Source organism: Ahaetulla prasina, chromosome 3, assembly GCF_028640845.1.
Source record: "Ahaetulla prasina isolate Xishuangbanna chromosome 3, ASM2864084v1, whole genome shotgun sequence".
NCBI classification, from domain to species: Eukaryota; Metazoa; Chordata; class Lepidosauria; order Squamata; family Colubridae; genus Ahaetulla; species Ahaetulla prasina.
Window position 1 is genome coordinate 128,773,148 of NC_080541.1, and position 27,704 is coordinate 128,800,851.

The 27,704-nt window shown below is 42.0% G+C and overlaps 1 protein-coding gene across 3 annotated transcripts in view; it reads left to right on the forward strand.

The window, feature by feature from the left end:
- The window catches only part of PLA2G4A (phospholipase A2 group IVA), a 164,690-nt gene that overhangs the window by 62,518 nt on the left and 74,468 nt on the right, over positions 1-27,704 (forward strand). Inside the window, exon 1 of one of the 3 annotated variants that reach the window (XM_058174728.1) lies at positions 10,890-11,291. The exons of 1 other annotated variant lie outside the window; for it this stretch is intronic. The gene's annotated coding sequence lies outside the window, so the exon portion shown is untranslated. Of the gene's footprint in view, positions 1-10,889; positions 11,292-27,704 lie in introns of those variants that run through there. One more of the 3 variants, XM_058174731.1, reaches the window with a different exon arrangement.

The following is a 27,704-nucleotide window of genomic DNA, read 5'->3' on the forward strand; positions in this document are numbered from 1 at the left end:
TCAAGCCCAGGAACACACAATGTTGTCTCATTGTGAAAGCAATCTCCAGCTCTCTCTTCTTTCTTCATACCAACCCTCAGTGGAGTGGGTGTGGGTTGTTTGTTTTGAGATCTGCTAACATGTACTATATTACCTGGTTTGCATGCTGGGTCTTATTTTCTTGTAGGCAAATGCTTCTGCTTCAGTTGCTCTTGTATCCTGTAGCAGGAACTTCCCTTCTCCTCTGGTCACTGACCACTGCCCTATGTAGTAGCCATTTCATTTTAGACTGTTGAAACTTATTTCCGCTCTTTTGATTTACAGCTTTACCCATGGACCAATGAAAGGATGGGTTTTTTTAAAAGTTCACCAATGGAATGGTGAAAGGCTGAATTCTTTGGTTAAGAAATTAATGTAGTTTTGCTGATAAACAATAAAATGATAGAAGTATTGACATTGCAATTCCTCCTCCTCCCCTGCCCTCAACTGAAAAGAGTTCTGCCAGTTTCCCCTTCCAGGCCAAGTGATAAGAATAATGCATGTGTATGTATGTATGTATGTATGTATGTATGTATGTATGTATGTATACGTGTATACGCACACTATATATCATCATTATCATCTTCATCTTAGCCATTGTCTATCCACTGCAGAATAAAAGCCGCTTCCAAATGTTTCTAGCCAATACGTTCCTGAGCTTTCTTTAGCCAATTGGGCCCACAATACTTGCTGTCGTCGCTCAATCTTGCTTCAGATCTCTTTCGTGGATGGTTTTTATCAAGTGGGATCCATTCTATGACTCCTTGGTCTGCGTTGGTCCACCTGCCATCAGTTCTTCTTGCTATGTGACCAGCCCATTTTCATTTCAATTCTTTTACTCTTTTGATATCATATACTTTTGTTTGTTCTCTAATCCATGTTCATCTAATCCATATATAGTGCCATGAATTAGTGTGTGTGTGCATACTTCATTAATGGATGCATAAGACAAGGAGTTTTCATATAAAAGGGGAGTTTAATCAAAGAGGGTTTTTACAAAATAGAAACCTCATAGATCTGGATAAATAAAAGTGTTAGGTTAAAAAAAAAGCGGTGAAATATACCAGTAAGAGAGTTATAACAGTTATGACACAACAGTGATTGGTCTCATTCGAGACAATGACGAATCCGCATATAGACGAGAGGTCAAACGACTAGCCTTGTGGTGCAACCAAAACAATCTGGAACTGAACACACTCAAAACCGTAGAAATGGTGGTAGACTTTAGGAAAAACCCTTCCATACTTCCACCTCTCACAATACTTGACAACACAGTATCAACAGTAGAAACCTTCAAATTTCTGGGTTCTATCATATCGCAAGATCTCAAATGGACAGCTAACATCAAAAACATCATTAAAAAAGGACAACAAAGAATGTTCTTTCTGCGCCAACTCAGTAAGCTCAAACTGCCCAAGGAGCTGCTGATCCAATTCTACAGAGGAATTATTGATTCTGTCATTTGCACCTCTATAACTGTCTGGTTCGGTTCTGCAACCCGACAAGAAAAACACAGACTTCAGAGGATAATTAGAACTGCAGAAAAAATAATTGCTACCAACCTGCCTTCCATTGAGGACCTATATACGGCACGAATCAAGAAGAGGGCCGTGAAAATATTTGCAGATCCCTCGCATCCTGGACATAAACTGTTTCAACTCCTACCCTCAAAACGACGCTATAGAGCACTGCACACCAGAACAACTAGACACAAGAACAGTTTTTTCCCGAAGGCCATCACTCTGCTAAACAAATAATTCCCTCAACACTGTCAGACTATTTACTGAATCTGCACTACTATTAATCGTTTCATAGTTCCCATCACCAATCTCTTTCCACTTATGACTGTATGACTATAACTTGTTGCTGGCAATCCTTATGATTTATATTGATATATTGATCATCAATTGTGTTGTAAATTGTTAGATTCGGGCAATAACGAGGCAGGAGACCAGGATAGTGACAACAGCTCTTTACTATATGGTGAACCCAGCAGCTCGGGCTGGGAAAAACCTCTCCTTAAATACAGTTTAGCCGGAGGCTTCAACCAATCAGCAACGTGCTTGTTTCCCGCCAAAATATTTAAAGATACATTACACTCCTTCCCTCCCAGAAAACACTTTACCATTATTTACATGAGATTTACATATTATTTTTCAACGTAATCACGCAAGTAGACTGGGCGTCTCCTGACTCTTTCGGACCTGCGCAATTCATTCTCCGGGAGTGAGTCGAGCTGACCGGAGGGACTGTCTGTTCCTCTCAGCTCCTCCTCTGGGCCATCCGGCCCTGGATTATTTGCAGAGTCGTCCCTGCTGTTTTCTGATGGAACCTGTTGGCGTCGCTGGACCTCCTGGAAGTCAGATAAGTCCCGCGTTTGCCCCGGGTTTGAGTCAGCTGTGGATTCAAACATTGTATAGTCAGGGCCTGTTTCGTCTAATTCGGCTTGTTCGGTTATGCGTTTTCTTATTTGGTCTATGTGGCGTTTCCATACCCGGCCATCCTTTATCTCCACTAAATATGATTTGGGACCTGTTATTTCTAGGATTTTTCCTGCTAACCAGGTCGGGCCTTCGCTATAGTTGTGTGCCCACACTCGGTCGCCTATTGCCATCCCTCTTGTCTTGCCAAGTGCCCCCTTGTACCCATCTGGTGTGTAGTTCGGGTTTAAACGGTCTAGTGGGCACCTGAGCTTTCGACCCATTAATAACTCTGCTGGGCTTCTGCCAGTTGTGACACAGGGGGTTCTGTGTTGGACGGCCAGGAAGGTATCGATTTTTGTTTGCCAGTCGCCTGGCTTGATTCTGGACAATGCCTCTTTTGCGCTCCGGACGGAACGTTCTGCAAGGCCATTCGTCGCAGGGTGGAAAGGCGCCGAGAGGACATGCCGGATGCCCTCCTCCGCCAAGTACCCCTCAAACTGGGTTGCCGTGAATTGCGGGCCGTTATCGGATACTAACGTGTCGGGCAACCCATGGGTTACAAATAGGTGCCGTAGGACTGAGATCACTGCCTCGGCTGTCATGGATCTCATGAGAATGATTTCCAGCCATTTGGAGTAGGCATCGACTACCACCAGAAAGGTTTGGCCATGGAAGGGACCGGCAAAATCGATGTGGATCCTAGACCAGGGCCCTTGGGGTCTCTCCCATTCCCAAACCGGGGCCGTTGGGGGTAGCGGTCTGGACTCCTGGCAGGCCTGGCATTTTCCTACCCTCTCAGCAATTTCCAAGTCCATTAAGGGCCACCTCACATAGCTTCTCGCTAAACCCTTCATCCTTACGATCCCTGGGTGACCTTCGTGAAGGAGATCCAACACCCTTTTCCTTAATTTCTCTGGGATCACCACTCGATCCCCCCATAGCAGGCACCCCCCTTGAGCCGAAAGTTCCCCTCGTTTCTTTACAAACTCTTTAAAACGCTCGCCCGGCGCAGCGGGCCACCCTCTTTGTACCCAACCAAGTACCGTTCGTATGGTAATGTCCTTATACGAAGCCCGAGCCACCTCTTTGGATGTGACTGGGCCAGAGTCCAAAGAGTCAATTAGTAGAACTGGTATTCCTGGAGTGGGGTCTTCAATAGTCTCTGGTAACGGGCATCTGCTCAGTGCGTCTGCGTGCCCTAAATCCTTTCCTGGCCGGTGTAGCAATTTGTAAGAATACGCTGCCAGGAAGATAGTCCATCGGGTCAGCCTTGGCGAAAGTGCCACGGGCGTTGGGCGGTCGCCTGCCAGCAGACCTAGCAAAGGTCTATGGTCCGTGATGATTTCAAAATCACGACCAAATACATACTCATGGAATTTCTTTACCCCTGCGACTATAGCCAAGGCTTCCTTATCAAGCTGGCTATAATTCCTTTCAGTTGATGACATGGTTCGGGAGTAGTATGCAATGGGGGCTTCTGTGCCATTAGGTAACCTGTGGCTGAGCACAGCCCCCACCCCATAGGGAGATGCATCGCAGCTTAACACTAGAGGTAGTGTGCCATTGTACTGGATAAGGAGGCTATCACTCGTTAGGAGATTTTTTACCCCTTCGAATGCCCTAGCTTCCGCCTTTCCCCAAGACCATGCAGCTGTCTTAGCTAATAATTTATGCAGCGGCTCTGCTACTGTTGCCTTATTCCTTAGGAATACTGCGTAGAAGTTGACCAGACCCAAGAATGCCTGTAACTCCGTTTTGTTCTTGGGCACCGGGGCCTTCCTGATGGCCCGTACCTTGCTCTCAGTGGGGTGAATCCCTTCCCTGTCTATCCGGTAGCCCAGGAATTCCACAGACTCAACCCCGAACTGGCATTTGTTTAGTTTGACCGTGAGACCGGCAGACCGGAAAATGCCCAAAACTTTTCGCAGCCTCGCCCCTAATTCCTCTAGGTTTTCAGCTGATACCAGTACATCGTCAAAGTATGGTACCACCCCTGGTAGGCCCTGCAATAGCCGCTCCATCAGGTTCTGAAATAACCCTGGAGCTACACTGACCCCAAACTGTAATCGGGTACACTTAAACGCCCCTCTGTGAGTCACAATTGTCTGCGCTTCGGCTGTGTTGCTGTCTACGGGCAGCTGTTGATAGGCTTGTGCCAGGTCTAGCTTGGCAAAAACTTGCCCATGCCCCATTGAGTGCAGTAAGTGCTGTACCACCGGAACGGGGTAAGCACTCTTTTGCAACGCTTTGTTCAGCGTTGCCTTGTAGTCAGCGCAAAATCGGACCGATCCGTCCGGTTTGACTGGGGTGACTATAGGGGTCTCCCACTTAGCATGGTCAACTGGCACTAGAATTCCCTGATTTACTAGTTTGTCCAGTTCCCGGTCAATCCTGGGCTTTAGGGTGAACGGTACCCTCCTAGCCTTTAGACGGATAGGGGCAACTTGGGGGTCTAAGTTAAAGGATATAGGGGTCCCCTTGTACTTGCCCAGGCAGTCTTTGAAAACGTCCCCAAACTCCTTCGTGAGTGCGTCTTTGAGGTCGACTTCGTTTCTGAAGATTCCGGTCACTCCCATGCCCAAAGCTCGGAACCAGTCCAGTCCCAACAAGCTTGGCAGGGTCCCATCAACGATGGTGATGGGCAGAGTTTTCTTGTAGTGTCCATATTCGACGTGGACGGACGTTACCCCTCGAACAGGGATGCGATTCCCCTGGTAGTCCTGTACTTTTAGTCTTTGTGGTTGCAGTTTGCGTTTTGCGATGGCGGGTAAGGCTCTCACGAGGTTGTCCCAGGACATGATCGTGATCGATGAGCCGGTGTCCACCTCCAGTCGGCACGGCACCCCCTCAATTGTTGCTTTTGTGAAGATTTTCTTTTCTAGGCGAGTTGATGCGTGACCCACTCTCACGACAGTTTGGTTTAATTTCGCGCCTTTTTTAAACTGACCACTCGCGGGCCGCTTCGTCGTTCCCGCGCTCTGATTGGCTGGTTTGAATTTTTGGCGGGAAGGTTGGGGAGCTCGACAGACCTGTGCTAGGTGCCCCTTCCTTTTGCATCGCCGACATGTTGCATCTTTAAATCTGCATTGTTGTCGTTGGTGTTGCCCTCCGCAACTCGCGCAGTCGCCCCGGTCGTCTTTCTCTGGCCTCCCGGTGTGGAAGACTCCTTCCTCGTCCTCCCCCTCCGATTCGGCCTGGACCTCTTCACTGTGGACCGGGGTTGATTTCGCACCCGCCGTTGGTGTGACCTGTTTTTGTAAGGTCTCTGCTGCTTGGGTGGACATCTCGTGAGCCCTGGCTTCGTCCAGGGCGTTTGCCAGCGTTAGGTTGCTTTTAGCCAGCAGCCGCCTCCGCAAACGGATGTCCCTGACCCCGCGGATGAGTTGCTCCAGCAATGCCTCGTCCAAGTCTCGATACTCGCAATGTTTTGAGGCTTTTCTTAGGGCGGCCATGTATGCACTAATGGACTCGCCTTCTTGCTGTCTGCGCTCCCCGAATTCAAACCGTTGCACATACTTGGATGGCATCGGTGCGAAATGTGCTTTCAGCAGAGTTTGTAGAGTTTGCCACGGTACCGACTGTACCGGCGTTGGCTCAGCCAGGGATTCTGCGGTGTCGAAAACTTCTGGACCACAGTGGCTTAGAAAATAGGCTCGTTTCCTGTTGTCGGAAACCCCTTGAAGTTCGTTTGCTTCGAGGAAACACTCGAAGCGAGCCATGTATGACCCCCATTTCTCCTTGGCTGGGTCGAATGGCGCTGGCGGTGTGTAGCCGGACATCGCTGCTTTCCGCCCTTGTTTTGCTGGGTTCGCGTCTTCCTGGTGAGTTCAGCTCTTTTCCTGGCGCTCTTAGCCTCGAGATCCCACCTTCGTCGCCAGTGTTAGATTCGGGCAATAACGAGGCAGGAGACCAGGATAGTGACAACAGCTCTTTACTATATGGTGAACCCAGCAGCTCGGGCTGGGAAAAACCTCTCCTTAAATACAGTTTAGCCGGAGGCTTCAACCAATCAGCAACGTGCTTGTTTCCCGCCAAAATATTTAAAGATACATTACATAAATGTTGTACCTTGATGAACGTATCTTTTCTTTTATGTAAACTGAGAGCATATGCACCAAGACAAATTCCTTGTGTGTCCAATCACACTTGGCCAATAAAATTCTATTCTATTCTATAAGCATGGTCTGGACCAGGGGTGTCAAACTCACGTTGTCACAGCAGCATCACATGATGTATTACTTTTTCCTCCTTCGCTAAACCAGGCGTGGGTGTGGCCAGCATGTGACACATCCGGCCCGTAGGCTGGGAGTTTAACAGCTCTGATCAGGACAGAATACCTGGCATTTTCAAGTCCCAAGCTAAAGAACAAGTTAAAAATGTTTCAGCTTAATTTCAAGCCAATTTATGCACAGAAATCAAGTCGCTTAAAGCTGCAGTGGGACCAGGCCGCTGAGTATTGAAAGAAACTTTTTTTCAGTCATTGACCAGTAAAAATACAATCAATAAAACAAACAAGACAAAATTATCCCTTTTGGGCTCGAGTGCTAGAGAAGGCTATTCCTAAGATTCCCATAGTATGCAGTGGAAGTTTTAATTCTTTCTTTTTGATACGCAGAGTATCAAAGGTTTACATCTTTATATAACATATTCAGATGTACTATTGTAGCATATTTTAGATGTTGTTAAGAGATTGAATCAATCTGAGATGTAAAACAAAAATAAGAAGTATTTTTTCTCTTAAAAATATATTAAAGAAAGCATTTCATTGTCTTTTAAAAGCTTATAAAGTCCTACATTGAGAGTAGTCCACCTATGTGACAATTAATATATTCTCTTTTTGATTAAACTATTATTTTCATAGAAATGTCCCCTTTTCATTTCTTAATAATCATTTCAGGAAGTATCCCTTTATTATTACAGGAAGCGATAAAAATATTTTCATGAACTGGCTTATGTGGCGGCTTCCCAGGAAGCAGGACTGTCTTACATTTCCTTTGAAAGTGATTCTCAACCTCCTGACTGTTCTAATGTTGATTTGCTTTCATTATGCATTTTTTCCCTGACACTTGATCGACCTCTTGCTTGCTTTTATTTCATTCTTTAATACGCTTTTTTAATTAAAAATTTTAAACACATAAAAATTAACAAGATTCTTTTTTCCCCTTTTTCTTACTTTATATTAGCTTTCTTTTTTTAAAAAATGTATTTAGTAAAATATACATTAGAGAGAGAGAAATAGAGAAATAAAATTTGGCCCATGTTCTGTTTAGACATCTTGCTAGGCCTCCTTTTTTTCTGCTGATGACTTAAGATAACTCAAATAAAGAATAAAAAATGGAATAGATCATAGTTGATAGACTACACTTTTTGTTCAAAAACTCAAGGTGGTCACTTGGCACTCCTTTCTCACATCTGCTCCAATAACAACAAACCTGTGAGACAGGTTGGGCTGAAAGAGTGACTGGGCCAAAGAAACTTCCATAGCTGAAAGTAGACTTGAATCTGGATTTCCCCAGATTTACGTTAACAAGCATATCACACTGGCTTAATGAATTGCACAGACACTTGTTTGTCTGTGTGACAAATACTGCACAATGGTTTGCTTGACAGTAGATGATTACAAAAACTAGAACAGCTAAGGTTATAAAACATGCATTGTATAGGGATTAAGATTAAACTAGAGTAAGGAGACCAAGTTTTAGTCCACTTTCAACTCTGGAAGCTTCATACAACAGTTGAGGCCAGTCATTCTCTCTCAGCCAACCTATATCATATAATGGTTGTATTTTGGGGGAAACAAATAGGACAGAGAGCTATATGCGCTGTCTTGAGTTCCCTCTCCTCAATGAAGAGTGGGTTACCAATTTAATAAATAAAATAACAAATAAAAAAAACATTATGGGATTGAGAAAGAATTGTTCTCTGGATTCCATCTTTTGAATTCAGATCTTTACTGAATTCCCATCTGCCTGGAATCCACACTGTATATCGGGCATTAATACAATTGAGCGGTCCAGAGGTATTTCACAAGAAGAGTACTCCACTCCTCTGCTCACAATAGAATCCCTTATGCCACCAGGCTTGAAATTTTGGGCTTGGACAATTTTGAACTATGCTGCCTATGGTCTGACCTAAGCATAGTACACAAAATTGTCTGCTACAAAGTCCTACCTGTCAACAACTACTTCAGCTTCAACCGCAATAATACACGGGCAAACAGTAGATACTAACTCAAGGTAAACCGCTCCAAACTCGATTGCAGGAAATACGACTTCAGCAAGAGTGGGCAATGCCTGGAATGCTCTACCTGACTCCATTGTTACTTCCTCAAACCCCCATAGCTTCAACCTTAAACTGACTACCAAGGACCTCACACCATTCCTATGAGATCTGTAAGGGGGCGTGCATAAGCGCACCAGTGTGCCTACCATCCCTGTCCTATTGTTATTTGTACTTATTTCATGTGCTCATGTACATGTTTATACTTATACTCTTATCTTGTACATGTTTGACAAACGAAATGAATGAATGAATGAATGAATGAATGAATGAATGAATGAATGAATGAATATCAGGGTAGGGTGGAAGGGTGGAGTAAGCAGCAGGTCTACCTATGCCGCAAAAGATGAAACTCTTTTTATATGCACAAAATCAGGCAACAAGCTTGCAATCTATGGGAATTCTAAAAAAATGAAAGTTTTAAAAAGGCTGAATGTTCCACAGAGGCTGATATAATTCATTCTGCTTCCTTATCACTTGTCCTTGCTTCTATCCGCTTGCTAGCCAGTTCAAGCCACATCCTGTTTTTCCTAGCAGAAAGAGAGAGACAGAAAGGGAGGGAGGGAGAGAGTGGGAAAGAGAGAGAGAGAGAGGGAGGGAGAAAGAGAGAAGGGGAACCTCTTGTTCAAACTATCGATAGTTATTCTTTATTCAATGGTATAGTATAATAACATGGTAGCAGCTGAAGTTCTAACAAAAATGCAAGTTAATGGAGAATGTCAAGTTTTAGCAGATGAGATATAAATCTGATCTTTGAAATTCCCAATCTGGAGGTACTGGTTATCATTCATATACTTTGAGGTCTGTTTTGGATAGAAAATGTGTCAGAGGCCTTTTTCTTCTAAGAGTAAAGGAGTAATATAGAAACAGGTTTTTGCCAATCCAACTATTTCATAAAACTAGGTGACATCATTTCTCCACCTGACTCAGGGCAGTTCACAATATATTATCATAAAGTAATCCAATCTAGTTCAAAACAAGATGGGATTCAGTCACTATATAGAGATAAAAACAATAAAAAAGGCATATCCAAGAAGGGAATCCATCGATCTCAACAAACAAGTGTTCAAGGCTTTATGCCAATGCCAACAAGGTGGGGGGAGGGGCACAAGGATTTCCGGGTGATCTCATTTCAAAGGGCAGGCACCACAACAGGGAAAACTTACTTCCTGGGCCCTGATAAATGACATTGTTGAACCAGACACCCAGAATGTGCCAATTCTGCTGGCATGTACCAGCCAGGCAGAAACCGTGGGAAATAGACAGTTCCTCAGACAACTGCAGCTGCTGCCAATTCCAGCTGCAGAAATGTTTATAATTACATAATTCCTAGAAATTTCCTCCTGCTACCTTTATTGGGGGGGGGAAATGTGGGAGAAATGAATTCAGCAGGAGCCATTGGGAGAGTAATGCTCCTGACCACCAGCAGATTACAGACTAAGTAACATTTTCCAAGACAATGTCCACAATATAGGTTATCTTCAGTGGGAGGTTGGGTGTAGTCCAGATGTCAGTGAATATGCCAAGAGGTGTTCCTGCATTTACAGTAAAAACTTGATGAAAAAAATACACTGGAAATAGGAAAATCTCACTTCCATTTAAACTAGATATCAGAGGATAAAATAGGTTACTTTGCCCTTTAAGTACAGAGAGCACATTAAATAATATTAATATTACAAAACCCAGGTCAGTATGTGAAGGCTCTTTATTCTTGTCACTCTCTCTCTCCCTATGCCCTTGTGGCCAAAAATTAAAAAAAAATGCAAAGAGAAGTTACGAATTCCCCCCCTCAAAAAAAAAAATACTGTAGGAATAATTTTAATTTTTAAAATCTCTCTTCTTTAAGGTATAGCTTTATTTTCTGGTCCAAAAACCCATTTATTTAGTTGAATCCTCTCCAATATAGTGGTTTTGGTTTTCGTTCGTCTTCTTCCCCAAATAGGAGGAGAGGAACCTTGGACGTTCAACTAGCGTGGAAAAGGAATAAGATGCTAGAAAATGTAATCCAAGATCTGGTCCACTTGGTTTTACGTGACAGCCTGAGTAGTCGGTTTCGCGACGCGGAAACGAAACATGAGGAGTAAGTGAGATCAGCCATTGACGGGGGCGTTTTTCTCAGGACATTTTTCCCTCCTGAAACGCTACTCCATGTTTTTATTGCACCAACAGGTTATACCTTCAAATGCTCACGTAGAAGCTAATCCCACTGGGGAAAACAGAAACTTCAGAGCTAAGTGCGGCCCGGCTGGTCGGCTTTTTTTCCTCTCAACTTGTCTCCACCGATCGCTTTCCCGACCCTTTCCACGTGCTCTTCGCCCACCGCCGGCCGTCGTTCCACGCGTGAGTGACATTGGTAAAGCGAAGTTCAACTTTGAGCGCCTCCTTAAGCCCCTGGACATCTGACTCCACAACTCCGCCCAGTCGGCTCCGGTTGCGAATGAAAAGTCAGCCCAGCGGAGCCGAAAAGAGGAACGAGTGAGTGGGCGGAGGACAATCCAAAGGAGAATCCGATCTAGCTGGATCGTGAGATGCGCCATCCTCGGGGCACCTAAACGCGCACCGACCAGATTTGTAAGCCATATGCTTAGCATGCTTCGTTATAGCGAGAACGATTGGGAGAGTGGAAAAGCTTCTAGGTCTAGATCAGAATGGAATAGGAGAGAGTTCCCGTCTTAGAGCTACTGGAATAGACAAACCGTTTGCTTGTTGCTTGGATGGGAAAAAGGGCTCTTCCCCCCCCCCCCCCGCGGCTGAAAAATCAGACTGCTCCGTCTTGCTAACTTAATGCAAATTCGTAAAATTGAACAGGCGAAGTTACATTGCAAGGGGAGGGGAAAGAGGGCTTTTTGTACCAGGAGGAGTTGCGACATGTTCATGTATTTGCGTAGCATATTTTGACCGGGTTGGGGGGGAGGAAAGTTGCCTGAGTGGTGACATTGTGACTTTTACGGAACCGAGAATAATCCTCGGCGTTTGGGATGTTTTCCGCGTGTTTGACGATCCAAGGAATACGGCTTTCTGTTTCTAAGAACCGCGGGCGATCTAAAATGCGCGTGCCCTTGCAAGCTATCTTGGGCGTGCTTTTAATGAAATATATAATCTTTTTGTATGATACCTACATATATTGTTGTGACTAAATAAATAAATAAATAAATAAATAAATAAATAAATAAATAAATAAATAAATAAATAAATAAAAATAGTTCTGGGAGAGGGATGGTGTGGCAGGGTTTCGTTGAGGAAAAACCGACAATGTGGCAATGTCTAGGTCGGGAGAAGAAGAACCGTCGTAAACACGGGAATGTTATTAGACGAAATAGTAAACATGTTCAAATGCAAACAGAGGGATTAGAATACTTTAAGAGATTCTCATACCTGGGAATAAATTCTGTTGAATAGATTAATATGAATTGCTCATGGGACTGATGTATTTTTGGGTAAGTAGATTGGTAGATATTTGTCCCTGCTTATTTAACATGATTAGTGGAGGACTTATTTCTTTTCCCCAGTTTATCTGTTACCCTGATATTTCATTGTCTTTTCTAATTCTTGATAAAACTGCTTTTAATCTGTTTTTAGGCAAAAGTAGTGTATGAAATACTTGAGCTATATCTTAGTCAAATGTATAGTTCTGTCAAACACCAGGTATATTGTAGTATGCTTAATACAACAATAAGGAAATCTTTGGAATTGGGTAAGGAAGTCTTGGATGTTGTAACAAAATGGTCATCATGATGGATATACGTTCCCGATTCTAGGGGGTGGTGCTCATCTCAGTTTCAAAGCTGAAGAGCCAGTGCTGTCTGAACACGTCTCCGTGGTCATGTGGCCGGCATAACAACGCCAAAGACATACAGAACGGTGTTGTGGCTGATTATGATGGACATAACCAGACACAAAACATCAAAAGGTTGATTCTCTACCATTTTCCTTTCCCCAGGTTATTTTTTTTAAAACATGTATCATTAGACTTATTTTTATGCCTTTTAAGTCAGTTTTGACATTTGGTGGCTGCCCAGACAAGTTCTGCAGTCCTTTGGGAAAGGTTTTTCAGAAATGGTTTGCCATTGCATCCTTCCTAGGACTGAGCGAAAGTGATTGGCCAAAGCCAGTCTAACTGGCTTTATGCCAAAGGCAGGACTTCAACTCATGGTCTTCTGGGTTATAACCTGCTGCCTTAACCACTAGCCCAAACTACTCATTAGATTTATATCTCAGCTTAATTTGTACAGTTTAAGGCAACATGCTGTAATAATACTGCTTCTTATTTTCATTGCAACAGTAAACCTGTGAAGTGGGTTGGGCTGAAAAAAACCCCATTCCTCTAAAATCCCCTAGCTAGTTTTCAGCTCTGAGATTGGGCTAGAACTCACATTCTCCCAGTTTCTACCTGAACCATTCCATCGACCCAGCTTCTTACTTTCACTTTTCTACTTGACTGTTGTGCAAACTTCTAGGTAAAGCTTCATTCTTTTCTAATAATGGCTACAGCTGCCCTGTAAGCTGCTGGTTCTGCTTCCCACTTACCTATTTTGTAATTATACAAAACAACCTAGGAGAAAACCACAGGGCATAGCAAGCAGAAAGCGTGCATCATATGCCTTTGAAATTGCCTCCAGTGGAAAAGTTTCTGGGAAAACTGTATGACTCTTAAAAACTTCCCAGCTGATAGTTCTACATTGGTTATGTTTAGCCTGGAGATGAGAAGTTTGTAGTAATGAATAATAGTAGTCTTTAAATAGCTGAAAGGGGCCATCATGCAGAACATGGGGCAACATTGATTTGGTTCTTCCAAAAGATAAGATCATCAGTAGGTTAAGATGAGCAAGACAGTAAATGGTGACAGAACATCAGGAAAAATGTCTTAATGGTAAGAGTTTTTCAACAATGGACAGCCTGCCTTACTGAAGATGTTCAAACACTGGATGGATGGACAAGGAATTGGTCTAGATGATCTTCAATATTTCTTCTAATCTTTATATTTTATGACACAGACATCAAAGAAGGTATTTGTGGATACGACATTTCTTGCCCTGGCTTAAAATGTCAGAGTTGAAAATGTGTGTGCATACTGCGTATTCTTTCTCTTTGTGTGTATATATTCCCTAAGGTTGTATCACAGGATCCAGACTTTTTATTCCGAAGAAAGAACAGTCTGTGAGTGAGGAGGAGAAATCAAACTCTGAACCGAATAGGCTGAGCTATAGTAGCTGAAGATACTTGCTTCTCTTCTTCTCTCAATACTCATCATTTTCTGGATTTTACCATTTAAAAAACTCATGGTATATTGGGGAATGCAATAACTAGTATGCAAGGAAAAGAAGGTAGAGGTTATTTCAAATTTGTTTGTGCTTTTCAAGCATCATGCATCACCCAATCACACATAACCAAGAGATTGTGAGTTCTAATCCTGTCTTGGCTATGAAAGCCAGCTGAGTGACCTTGGACTAGTCACTTGGGCCAGTCACACAGTCTCAACGCAATTTACCTCACAGGATTGTTGTGAAGAAGAGAGGAGGAGGAAGGAGTATTGACATGTTGAGTTGTTTATAAAAATAAGGTTGGGCTATAGATAAATTTATCTGTAGTATAACCTTTACACAACCTAACTGGATTAGGTTGTGAGAGTCAGAGAGCAGGATATTGTCTTCTTTTACCATGCCATCCTCTTGTGCTGCATTATCAAAGAGAAAGAAAGAGGAAGTTGCAAAGTGTGAAGGCAATAATCTTTTGCCTATCCTGTCTCTGTAGATGGAGCAGATAAAGATTAAATTCAATAGGCAGACATCCCAGTTTTGGGTTACCAGGAGATGGAATTCGGAAGAGAAGGAACCAAAATAGCTCCTCTTCCCTTGACTACTCCAGTTGTGGCTCAAGTCCTTAACTCTCCTTAACTCCTTTGTCCTAGCACAGGGGTCTGCAAACTTGGCTCTTTTAAGACTTGTGGACTTCAACTCCCAGAGTTCCTCAGCCAGCAAAGTCCACAAGTCTTCAAAGAGCCACGTTTGCAGACCTCTGCCCTAGCAGTTCAGCCTACCATATCAGGTGAGAATCCAGATGTTGAAGAAAAGAGAACTTTTCTCTATTTGCATGCTTTATTTCTTCCAAGAAGCAAGCAGAACCCATAGGCTGAGGCAGATAAAGTAGTGATGAATTTGGGCAGGAACAATGGCTTTCTCCTCAAAACTATTCAGTAGAAGGATTGGATAGTTTTTAGTAACTCATCCTTTTGATTCCTCATCCTCTGCCTCCCTTTTAAACTCCAGCCTTTTTGGAAAATGTACTGCAAGAAACTAGTTTTAATTCAAAGGGAATGAATGAAATAGAGCTGCTTCTCAGTCATCATTTTCTCACTAAATTTTCTGGATGGTTGAGCTAGTTAGGCCCAATTTTGTAACATCCAAAATAAGTTTACAGATAAGCAAGAAGGAAGTGCCTGCCCCTTGTTTGACTAATCATCTATTCTGCACTACCTCAGCCTTCTAAGTTTTCTCCAGTGTGTAACATTGTGGTCCCACCTACAGCAGAGGTAGAATTCAGGCGGTTTGGATGATCAGTTGGCTCCGCCCCCTGCCTCCCGCTCTATCCTGTCCTTTATTTCCTGCTTTGAAACTCATCTCAATCGCGTGGCACAGCTGATCCCCCCCCCTCACTGTTCTACTTACCATTGCTGACTTGGAAGGTAAGCAGCTGAGCTTCTAAATACTCCATTTTCAGCAGTGCGCACAAGCGCCTTAAGTGTGTGCATCAAGCGCTGGTGTATGCATGAAGTGCGTGCTCACCGAACTGGTTGTTAATCGGGCAGCATTCCACCACTGACCTACAGGTAGGGAGGATGATCAAGAAAGGTAGAGACCACCACTATTTTGTCATGCTTTTTAAAATTTAGAATTTTAGAATTTGACAGAAGTTGCTTTGCTTTGATTTTTTCCCAGCAGGTATTGCAAAGCAGGGACAATGATCAGTTTGCATGAGCGTTACGTACAATATTTGTACAAATGCCAAAGCCCACTGCAACTACATAGCAAAAAAGGCTCTAAGAGTTCTAAACCTAATCTTGCGTAGCTTCTTTTCCAAAAACACTACACTACTAACCAGAGCATATAAAACATTTGCTAGGCCAATTCTTGAATACAGCTCACCTGTCTGGAACCCTTACCACATTTCTGACATCGATACAATTGAACATGTCCAAAAATATTTTACAAGAAGAGTTCTCCACTCCTCTGAAAACAACAAAATACCATATCCCACCAGACTTGAAATCCTAGGTTTAGAAAACTTAGAACTCCGCCGCCTTCAACAAGACCTAAGTTTAACTCATAGAATCATCTATTGTAATGTCCTTTCTGTTAAAGACTACTTCAGTTTCAATTGCAATAATACAAGAGCAACCAATAGATTTAAACTTAATGTTAACCGCTTCAATCTAGATTGCAGAAAATACGACTTCTGTAACAGAGTTATCAGTGCTTGGAACACATAACCTGATTCTGTGGTCTCTTCTCATAATCCCAAAAGCTTTAACCAAAAACTATCTACTATTGACCTCACCCCATTCCTAAAAGGACTATAAGGGGCGTGCATAAGAGCACAAACATGCCTACCGTTCCTGTCCTATTGTTTTTTCTTATATATATGCTTATACTTCCTTATATTTCCTCATATATATGTTTATATACTATATAATCATTTTGTGTGATGCTTGTGTATATTGTGACAAAAATAAATAAATAAATAAAAATAAATATGTCTCTGAACAAAGTTTGGCAGTTGGAACAGACACAGCTTTTTTGGCACCAATTTGGAAATGGCTTGCTAATGCTTCCTCTGCGATGTTTTTTAACTTATGAGACTAACAATGTTTTATGATGTTTTCCTGAAAGATAGCCTGTTTGGACAACCAATGACATTGACTCAGTAGTTATTGTGAGTAGTATTTATGCCACAGTTGTTAAACTACATTCATGTTGTCCATGTGTCCATGTCCCAGTGTGGGTGTGGATATAGTACTAGAAAATAAAACTTAGTATATACAGTTAGGAAGAATTTAACTTTCTTCCTATCTACTAGTTTTTCCTTTCAAATAGTCCTTCCTTGACTGGCTGTTAAACCGGAAGTGATTTTTTTAAATGGCTGACAGTTGCTCTTAGAAAGAATATTTGTAGTGGAGTTTAAGCTTAATGTAAGAAGGGTTGAGGTCACATACCTCTCTCTACTGCTAATCCAGATTTAGGGAACCAATTTCCTGAGAGAATGTTCATTCATCCTCTGTCACTTATTGTCCAAAAGACAGGATGATTATATTGCTTAGAGGAGACTGTTCTTTTATACAATGGCAAGTAGAACAATTGTTCTTTTAAAGAATGTCGAGCAAAGCTATGTTCCCTGTCAAGGCAGGGCTGGCATGTTGTGGTAGATTTCTATAATATAATATATCCGTTCTTCTTGCCTTAATAAGAAGCTGTTAATGCTGCAGTGAGCATGGAGATAGAGCATGGAGATAGAACATAGAGCTGTAGTGAGCATGGAGATAGAGTAGGACAAGCCTAATTGCATAACTGTTTATAATTGGGGAATGGTAGAACCAAAGGACTGTTAATGCTCCTGTAGATACCAAACGAGTGAGATTCACAAATGAATCTGTAATCCTCAGTGGATCTGCATAGAGGGAACTGTGCAGTGGGGTAGGCCCAGTACTCTTTAATATTTTCATCAATGATTTAGATCAAATTTTCAAATCACACCAAGCTGGCAAGTATAACTTTAGACTTGAAAACTGGGCCCTATCTAGCAAAATGAAATTCAACGTAGAGAAAAGTAAGGTTCTACATTTAGGCAAGAAAAACCAAATGCACAGGTATAGTATAGGTCAGTGATGGTTAACCTTTTTGCTGTCGCGTGCCAAAAGCAGGGGGAGTGCAGGGGGGTCGTGTGCATGTGCCAACACCCATAATGCAATGTCCCCCTACACACCCCACACCCTGCGCATGTGCGTGTGAACCCCCCATGCTCCCCTTTGTAGTTGCATACGACATATGTTCCAGAGACCCGAAAATCAGCTGGCCGGCGGGAGGCATGCATGTGTGCGCGGTGGAGCTAAACTGGCGACGGCTTGCGTGCCTGCAGAGAGGGCTCCATGTGCCACCTGTGGCATGCGTTCCATCGGCTTGCCATCACAAGTATAGGTGGTTCCTGGATCAATAGTGGTAACTATAAGATGGATCTTGCAGTCCTAGTAGACAATCATTTAAATATGAGCCATCAGTGTGATGCAGCTGTCAAAAACTGCTCAGTTTTTGACAACTCAGTCCTAGGTTGCATTAACAGATGGATAGAATCAAGGTCACATGAAGTGTTAGTATCACTTTATAATGCCTTGGTAAGACCACACTTGGAATATTGCATCCAATTTTGGTCACCACAATATAAAAAAGATGTTGAGACTCTAGGAAGAGTACAGAGAACAGCAATAAAGATGATTAGGGGACAGGAGGATAAAGCATATGAACAGTTGCAGGAACTGGATGTGTTAGTTTAATGAAAAGAAGGAATAGAGGTGACATGATAGCAGTGCTCCAGATCTCAGGGGCTGCCAAAAAGGAGAGTCAACCTATTTTCCAAAGCATCTGAAATCAGGACAAGAAGCAATGGTTGGAAACTAATCAAGGGGAGAAGCAGCCTAGAGCTAAGGATAAATTTCCTAACAGAACAATTAACCTATGGAAGGGCTTGCCATCAGAAGTTGTGGGTGCTTCAACAGGAAGGAGATTAGACAACCATTTCCCTGAAATGGTATAGGATTTCCTGCCTGAGCAGAAGGTTGGACTAGAACAGTGGTCACCAACTGGTGGTCCGTGGACCACTGGTGGTTCACCAGAAAATTTTGGTGGTCCGCAGAAAAATTATTTGCATTTTTTATATTGCACTAAATGCTATTTATCTTTTTAAAAAATTCATATTAGTGGTCTGTGGGATTTAAAATTATGAATTTGGTGGTCTCTGAGGTCCAAAAGGTCGGTGACCCCTGGACTAGAAGACCTCCAAGGTCCCTTTCAAGTATGTTATTCTGTCTTTTTAAATTTACGCTATTACATAAACTTGGTAAAGTGCAAGTCACCTCTTAAAGTTTGCTGTCCAAGTTTATTGCTTGGACAGCAACCCACGCTTATCTTTAATTGTTTGGTTATAGAATAGAATAGAATAGAATAGAATTTTTATTGGCCAAGTGTGATTGGACACACAAGGAATTTGCCTTGGTGCATATGCTCTCAGCGTACATAAAAGAAAAGATACGTTCATCAAGGTACAACATTTACAACACAATTGATGGTCAATATATCAATATAAATCATAAGGATTGCCAGCAACAAGTTATAGTCATACAGTCATAAATGGAAAGAGATTGATGATGGGAACTATGAGAAGATTAATAGTAGTGCAGATTCAGTAAATAGTTTGACAGTGTTGATGGAATTATTTGTTTAGCAGAGTGATGGCCTTCGGGAAAAAACTGTTCTTGTGTCTAGTTGTTCTGGTGTGCAGTGCTCTATAGCGTCGTTTTGAGGGTAACAGTTGAGTTGAAACAGTTTATGTCCAGGATGCGAGGGGTCTGTAAATATTTTCACGGCCCTCTTCTTGATTCGTGCCGTATACAGGTCCTCAATGGAAGGCAGGTTGGTAGCAATTATTTTTTCTGCAGTTCTAATTATCCTCTGAAGTCTGTGTTTTTCTTGTTGGGTTGCAGAACCGAACCAGACAGTTATAGAGGTGCAAATGACAGACTCAATAATTCCTCTATAGAACTGAATCAGCAGCTCCTTGGGCAGTTTGAGCTTACTGAGTTGGCGCAGAAAGAACATTCTTTGTTGTCCTTTTTTAATGATGTTTTTGATGTTAGCTGTCCATTTTAGATCTTGCGATATGATAGAACCTAGAAATTTAAAGGTTTCTACTGTTGATATTGTGTTGTCTAGTATTGTGAGAGGTGGAAGTATGGAAGGGTTTCTCCTAAAGTCTACCACCATTTTTACGGTTTTGAGTGTGTTCAGTTCCAGATTGTTTTGGTTGTACCACAAGGCTAGTCGTTCGACCTCTCGTCTATATGCAGATTCGTCATTGTCTCGAATGAGACCAATCACTGTTGTGTCATCTGCGAACTTCAGTAGCTTAACAGATGGATCATTGGAGATGCAGTCATTGGTATACAAAGAGAAGAGAAGTGGGGAGAGCACACAGCCTTGGGGGGCCCCTGTGCTAATTGTACAGGTATTTGATGTGATCTTGCTTAGCTTCACCTGCTGCTTCCTGTTTGTTCAATTGACACGGATTACTAATCTATCCTTCAGAAGTCTTGGTTACTGCACTTCCACTTTAAAATTGTTTTTGTGTCAAATTGTATGTCCCAATATTTGAGCACTACCTTGAAATAGTGAAAGATAAAGAGAAGTATTAAGCAAGAATATTTCGAAATTTCCTTGTATGAAAATTTTTCCTGAAAAAAAAAAAGGTAGAGCACTCACTCCTCACAACGTTGTTAATCCTATTTTTAAAAACAAAAACAAAAGCAAAGAACTGTTGATGTTAGAACAGATTTCCCCAGATACTCAATTTTTATCAAATTATTCTTCCTTTTAAGCATCAAAGTAAATGTTAAATGTACTCAAATAGGGCTGTGTAATAGATAAATATAAACACCCTGGCCAAGGCTAAATTGGTGCAAAGCTGATTCTAACTGATTTGCAGCAGCAGAGATTAAAGGAACAAGCTCTCCCACTTCACCCCGGTTTATAAATTCCCTAGGAGGTACCACCCCGTAATTAGAGAATCTATTCTAGGACTTCAGCCGTAAATCTGAACAATGACAAGTGCAGAGGAAATCAGGCGATTCAGTCAGTTCAAATGAGTATAAAGATTTATTGCGAATTTAAGCTCTCTACAAAAATTGGACCATCTAATGGTCAAGGAAAATGAGAGTGAAATAAGAAAAGCATTCAAGGTGGTCTGGATTTAGCTATCTTTGTGGGTCTGCAGTAATTCATTACTTATGACACACTTGATCCCTCCCTCGGGCTCAGCCTGGTCATCTACAAATATTCTCTAATAAACATATTAATGCCATCGTTAAATGTCTAGTTCATCTTTGATTTAATAAACAAGTATAATTATAACAACATACAGGTGCAAACAAATTGAATTTGTATTTCAAATTGCATACAGATATTAAAAACCCTAATCTGAAAATTTACACTACAATAATGCACATACAACAAAACGTTTAGATCTATATTAAAAGCCTTACTTTACCAATGGTAATTTACTGTAGCTGAATAACAGATGTTGTTGTAATGAATGAGTTATTGTGCCATAGGGCAAGCTCATCATGACAAGCAGTTTGGTTCTTGTAATAAAGCTATTAACTAGGAGAAAGTCCCATTGAAATCATTGTGTTGTAATTTCAACCACAGGATGGTGTAGGCAGCTCACTCCAATGTTTAAAATATATTTCATCATTAGATGCTCTGCACTGAAAGTGTTAGACTTTATTTTTTGAACAATATGATATGTATTTATGTGTTTGATATATATGATATAGCTATGCCTGCCTGCCTGCCTGCCTGCCTGCCTGCCTATCTATCTATCTATCTATCTATCTATCTATCTATCTATCTATCTATCTATCTATCTATCTATCTATCTATCTATCTATCTAATAAAGTCTAAAACTTTCAATGCAGTGCATCTAATGATGATATGCATCTAATGAGAATATATATAGGCGAAGCTGTTGAGCTACATATAGGTAATCCTCAACCATTCTAACTTACAATGACACTGAAAAAAGTGGCTTAGACTTTTTAAGTGGCTCCTCACACTTAAAACTGTTGCAGCATCCCCATGTGATGAAAATTCGGGCGCTTGGCAACCAATTCACATTTATAATGGTGGCAGCATCCCAGAGTCATGTGATCACCATTTGCAAAGCTCCAAGTAAAGTCAATGGGAGAATGACTGCAGCGACTCACTTAACCTTGTAAGCAGCAGAAGTTCTTGCTTAAGAATAGCATTCTGATCCCAACTGAGGTCATACGTCAAGGACTACCTATATAATATTCCAGGTGAAATAGGCTTCTTTAATTTTTGATTTAATTTTGTTACTACAACACACATTTTAAAAAGACTTTAATATTGAGAGAGTGGGAAACTACAACTATTATCATATTTACTGAAAAATGTGGTCCACAGAATAGCTGGGAGCCAGGTGGCATATACATTTAATAAATTATAATCATTATCATGCTCTTATAGAAGAAAACAGGGAAAGAACATTTGTTAACTTGGAGACCTCCTAAATTTCCCCAAAGTTTATTTAATGGTCCATGTGTTCAGAAAGTTTGACAAACACTGTTCTTGTCAAGGGCATATGCACAAAATGGAACTGAAGTGTCTTCAAATAGACTACAGGGTGAGTGTTGGTATAGCAAACTTAACTATACAAGTTTGACAAAAATGGGTCCTTTTCACCGATCAGTACAAGTAACAATATTTTGTTTAAATTTACGCATGATTTTCATTTCCTAGTTAGTTGTGTCCAGAAATTCTTTTTATGTTAGATTTAAATTGTATGCTAACTATAAATAACACATTTATACATAAATAGCAGTTGGTAGGCTTGGGGAGAAATCAATGTTAATAAAAGACTGGGTAAGTGCTATCAGTTATTATGTTTAAGTATGACACGTGAGCACTGTTACTGATGTAACGATCCTTTGAACTCTTATTGATTTGGTAGGGCTTTTGTTCTCTAGTCATAAATATTTACATTATATGCAAAAAAACAAAACACTAGCCAGACTTGACTATAAATATATTCCTGCTTTTCTTAGGCAGAATAATAATTTTTTTTGTTGGAGTCTTGCCATAACTAGCGTAATTGTTAGGATAAGGTAATGTTCCAGAAGTGGTATTGTCCATCTGGCAGTTTCTCTGGTCAGAAGTCCAAATATGAATCCTATCTTGGAATATTCTATTTATTTATTTATAATTTAATTTCTATATCGCCCTTCTCCCAAAGGACTCAGGGCGGTTTACAGCCAAAAATTCTGCCCATCTCAAGGAGATGCAAAACTTGTATTGAGGGATAAAAGTTTGAAACTTTTATCCCTCTTTTTGGAATTCCATCCTGCTGTCTAGCCAGGAAACTAGCCTCCTTTCTAGGTCTGGTTGGCCCTGATCCTGCACTATTTGCTCCTTACAGTAGAAAGAATGGCCCTCAACCTTTTGGGCACCAGGGACCGGTTCTATGGAGAGATATTTTTCCATGGACTTTGTGGTTTTGGGTGCTGCCTGCATCTCACAGATGGGTCTTCGCTTGTTGGTGTGGACCATGCCGCAGCCCACAGACCAGGAGTTGGGGACCTCTGCAGTAGAAGAAGCTGGTATTGCTCTGTTTATTGGTCAACGCCTTGACAAGACATTTGGTTAGAGCAACTGTATGGTTTATAAACTTGAAATTAAGTTTTCTAGCATTTTAGCAAGAGTAATGATTCATTGTAATTAATGGTCAAGCCTGAAACTAGTTAAGCAGACCTATGAATACCCAGGAAACATTGATAAGTAGTTTAATTATGGAAAAGCTATTATGAAGGGATTGCAATAACTGCTGTTGTATCAAAAGCAAAACCTATTTATAGCAAAATCAGTGTACATATTCTTCATCTCCCTCTCTTGGGAGGGGCAGGACACTTCATATTTCTTGGTTTGGTAAAGGATAGCTTTGATATTTTACTTGTTTTACTCTTACAGTTTGAGAATTAACTGTCACACAAGGAACATTTATAATAATAATAATAATAATAATAATAATAATAATAATAATAATAATAATAATAATAATAATAATAATAATAATAATAATATTTTAATTTGTATACCGCCCTTCTCCCGAAGGACTCAGGGCGGTGAACAGGCAGATAAAATATAAATACACACAGTAATTAAAAACATCCCTTAAAAAACTAATTCAAATGCCCAAAAATGTTAAAAAACGTACTCCCCCGTAAAATAACAAAATTTTAAAAACCCATCCAATAAAAATAAAAATCAGGCTAGTCCAGCCATACGAAATAAATAAGTTTTAAGTTCGCGGCGAAAGGTCCTAAGGTCAGGTAATTGTCGAAGTCCGAGGGGAAGTTCGTTCCACAGAGTCGGAGCTCCCACAGAGAAGGCCCTCCCCCTGGGGGCCGCCAGGCGACACTGTTTGGCTGACGGCACCCTGAGGAGTCCCTCTCTGTGGGAGCGTACCGGACGATGGGAGATAGAAGTCGGCAGTAGGCGGTCCCGTAGATAGCCCGGTCCTAAGCCATGGAGCGCTTTAAAGGTGGTAACCAATACCTTGAAGTATTGACCTTGACCAATGAGCACACATGGTTTTGATAGTTTGTGAGGATTCTTACAAATGGTTGTTGTTATGAGCACCACAAACCTTAAATTACTCATTTCCTAGAATCATAAACTATAAGAGCTGGAAGTGACCTTCATCCCCATCTGGTCCATTGTTGTATAGTTTTCATCACCCAATCCTCTGTTATTGCATTGCCTCCAGTTTCAAACCAAATAGTTGCTTCTGACAAATAGTTGATTCTGTGGCTCTCGAGGACGTGGACAGGTTGCTGGGGAGGCTGCATGCCACTACATGTTTACTGGACCCGTGCCCCTCCTGGCTGGTGCTGGCCACTCAGGAGGTGACGCGAGGCTGGCTCTGGGGAATTATAAATGCTTCTCTGATGGAGGGGATCTTTCCCGCCGCCTTGAAAGAGGCGGTGGTGAGACCCCTCCTCAAGAAGCCTTCCCTGGACCCAGCTATTTTGGGTAACTACCGTCCAGTCTCCAACCTTCGCTTTGTGGTGAAGGTTGTAGAGAGTGTGGTGGCGTGGCAGTTCCCTCAGTACCTGGAGGAAGCTGTCTATCTAGACCCGTTCCAGTCCGGCTTCCGGCCCGGGTATAGCACGGAGACAGCTTTGGTCGCATTGGTGGATGACCTCTGGAGGGCCAGGGATAGGGGTTGCTCCTCTGCCCTGGTCCTGTTAGATCTCTCATCGGCTTTTGATACCATCGACCATGGTATCCTGCTGCGCCGGTTGGAGGGGTTGGGAGTGGGAGGCACCATTTATCAGTGGTTCTCCTCCTACCTCTCCAACCGGTCGCAGACGGTGTTGACAGGGGGGCAGAGATCGGCCGCGAGGCGCCTCACTTGTGGGGTGCCTTGGGGGTCGATTCTTTCGCCTCTCCTGTTCAACATCTACATGAAGCCGTTGGGCGAGGTCATCAGTGGCTTTGGGGTGAGTTATCACCTGTACGCTGATGATACCCAGCTGTACTTTTCAACCCCAGGCCACCCCAGCGAAGCTGTCGAAGTGCTGTCCCGTTGCCTGGAGGCTGTACGGGTCTGGATGGGGAGAAACAGACTCAGACTCAATCCATCCAAGACTGAGTGGCTGTGGATGCCGGCATCCCGGTACAGTCAGCTGCAACCGCGGCTGACTGTTGGGGGCGAGTCACTGGCCCCAACGGAAAGGGTGCGCAACTTGGGCGTTCTCCTGGATGGACGGCTGTTGTTTGAAGATCACTTGGCAGCCGTCTCCAGGAGAGCTTTTTACCAGGTTCGCCTGGTCCGCCAGTTGCGCCCCTTTCTTGACCGGGATGCCTTATGCACGGTCACTCATGCTCTCGTCACTTCTCGTCTGGATTATTGCAATGCTCTCTACATGGGGCTACCCCTGAAGTGCACTCGGAGACTTCAGCTAGTCCAGAATGCAGCTGCGCGGGTGATTGAGGGAGCACCACGTTGCTCCCGGGTAACACCACTCCTGCGCAGTCTGCACTGGCTATCTGTGGTCTTCCGGGTGCGCTTCAAGGTTTTGGTTACCACATTCAAAGCGCTCCATGGCTTAGGGCCCGGGTACTTACGGGACCGCCTGCTGTTACCATATGCCTCCCACCGACCCGTGCGCTCTCACAGAGAGGGTCTTCTCAGGGTGCCGTCCGCCAAGCAGTGCCGTCTGGCGGCCCCCAGGGGAAGGGCCTTCTCTGTGGGAGTACCTACTCTCTGGAATGAACTTCTCCCCGGTTTACGCCAATTGCCTGACCTTCGGACCTTTCGCCGGGAACTGAAAACTTATTTATTTATCCAAGCGGGACTGGCCTGATTTTTAAATTCTAAATTTTAAATTTTAAATTTTTTAATTGTAATTTTATTGGGTATTTTATATTGGACGGTTTTAATTTCGGCCTTTTATTGAATAAGTTTTTTAATTGTTATTTTAGTGTGTATATAAATTGTTTTAATGTAGGCTGTACACCGCCCTGAGTCCTTCGGGAGAAGGGCGGTATAAAAGTTTAAATAAATAAATAAATAAATAAATAATGGCAAGCTAGATAAACTTATAAATAATTTATATTTGATTCAATACATTTGTTTTTTCATTTTTCAAGGTTTAACATTATACTAGCAAACTCACCCAAGAAAGAAAATGGAAGTAGAGTCTTGATTTGCACAATCCGTTTTCTCACAAATTATTATTTTTCAGTAGTAACTTTTCATCATGCAGTCTTTTTAAGATGTTAGAATTGGAGTCTTTCACTCTCACAGTTGTTATAAAAGGCTAGATCAGATTCATAGTGGTTTTAATAAGATAATGGGACCTATTTACCTGGTTAAAAAATTATGCTACACAAACAGAGCTTGGCTGAACTTTATGTAGTCAGCACATTTAAGGGAAAAGAGGGGAAAATGCTTGTTACAGAATTACAGAATAACAGAGTTGTAGGGGACCTTGGAGGTCTTCGAGTCCAATCCCCTGCTCAAGCAGGAGACATTATACCATTCTCAACAAATGGTGTCCAATTTCTTCTTAAAAACTTCCAGTGATGGGACATTTACAACTTTTGGAGACAAGCCATTAATTGTTCTAACTTTTAGGAAAGTTCTCCTTAGTTCTAGATTGCTTCTCTCTTTGATAAGCTTCCATCTGTTACTTCTTGTCCAACACTTATGTGCTTTGGAGAATAAGTTGACCCCTGTTCTCTGTGACTGCCCCTCAAATATTGGAAGACTGCTATCATGTTACCTCTAGTCCTCTTTGTTAGTCTGGGCATGCTCAGTCTAGCTTGTGTTCAGCAGGAATGAACAGCTACCATGTCACCTGTAAATGGCTTAATGTAGGGATTGGCAATTGTTTCAGATGCCAGATACTACTCATGATCTCAAAAAAAGAAAGTTAAAATTTAATTAAAATGTAAAGCAATCAAATTTCATTGCTCATGCTATTTTGATCACTTTATAAAATATGTATTTATTTATCAAGGTTCCATAAAGGATCTCAGTGGGTGTTGCATTAATGTCTTTTGGTTAAAGAGTGTTCCAAAAGCGCTGTTCAGTGTCCTATGGCTTTAATGATTTAATTCAGTAAAGAAGAATGAGTTGTTGACTTGAATGAGATGTTCAGGGACAAGAAGGATGTGATCAGTGGAGGAAAGGGCTCCTGAGCAGTTCTGTTAACTTCACAATCTGTAGGAGAAGATGCTGTGGGCTGAGTGAAGAGAGAGTCCACCCACCCATCTTTTATTTATTTATTTATTTGTCAAACACAACAGTATATATAAGTATAAGCATGAAATAACCATACGAATTGGATACAATCAAAGGGAACATTAAGACAGGAACGGTAGGCACGCTGGTGCTCTTATGCACGCCCCTTACAGACCTCTTAGGAATGAGGTGAGGTCAATAGTAGATAGTCTTTGGTTAAAGCTTTGGGGATTTTGGGAAGAGACCACAGAGTCAGGTAGTTTATTCCAAGCATTAACAACTCTGTTACCGAAGTCATATTTTCTACAATCAAGATTGGAGCGGTTCACATTAAGTTTAAATCTATTGTGTGCTCGTGCATTGTTGCGATTGAAGCTGAAGTAGTCTTCGACAGG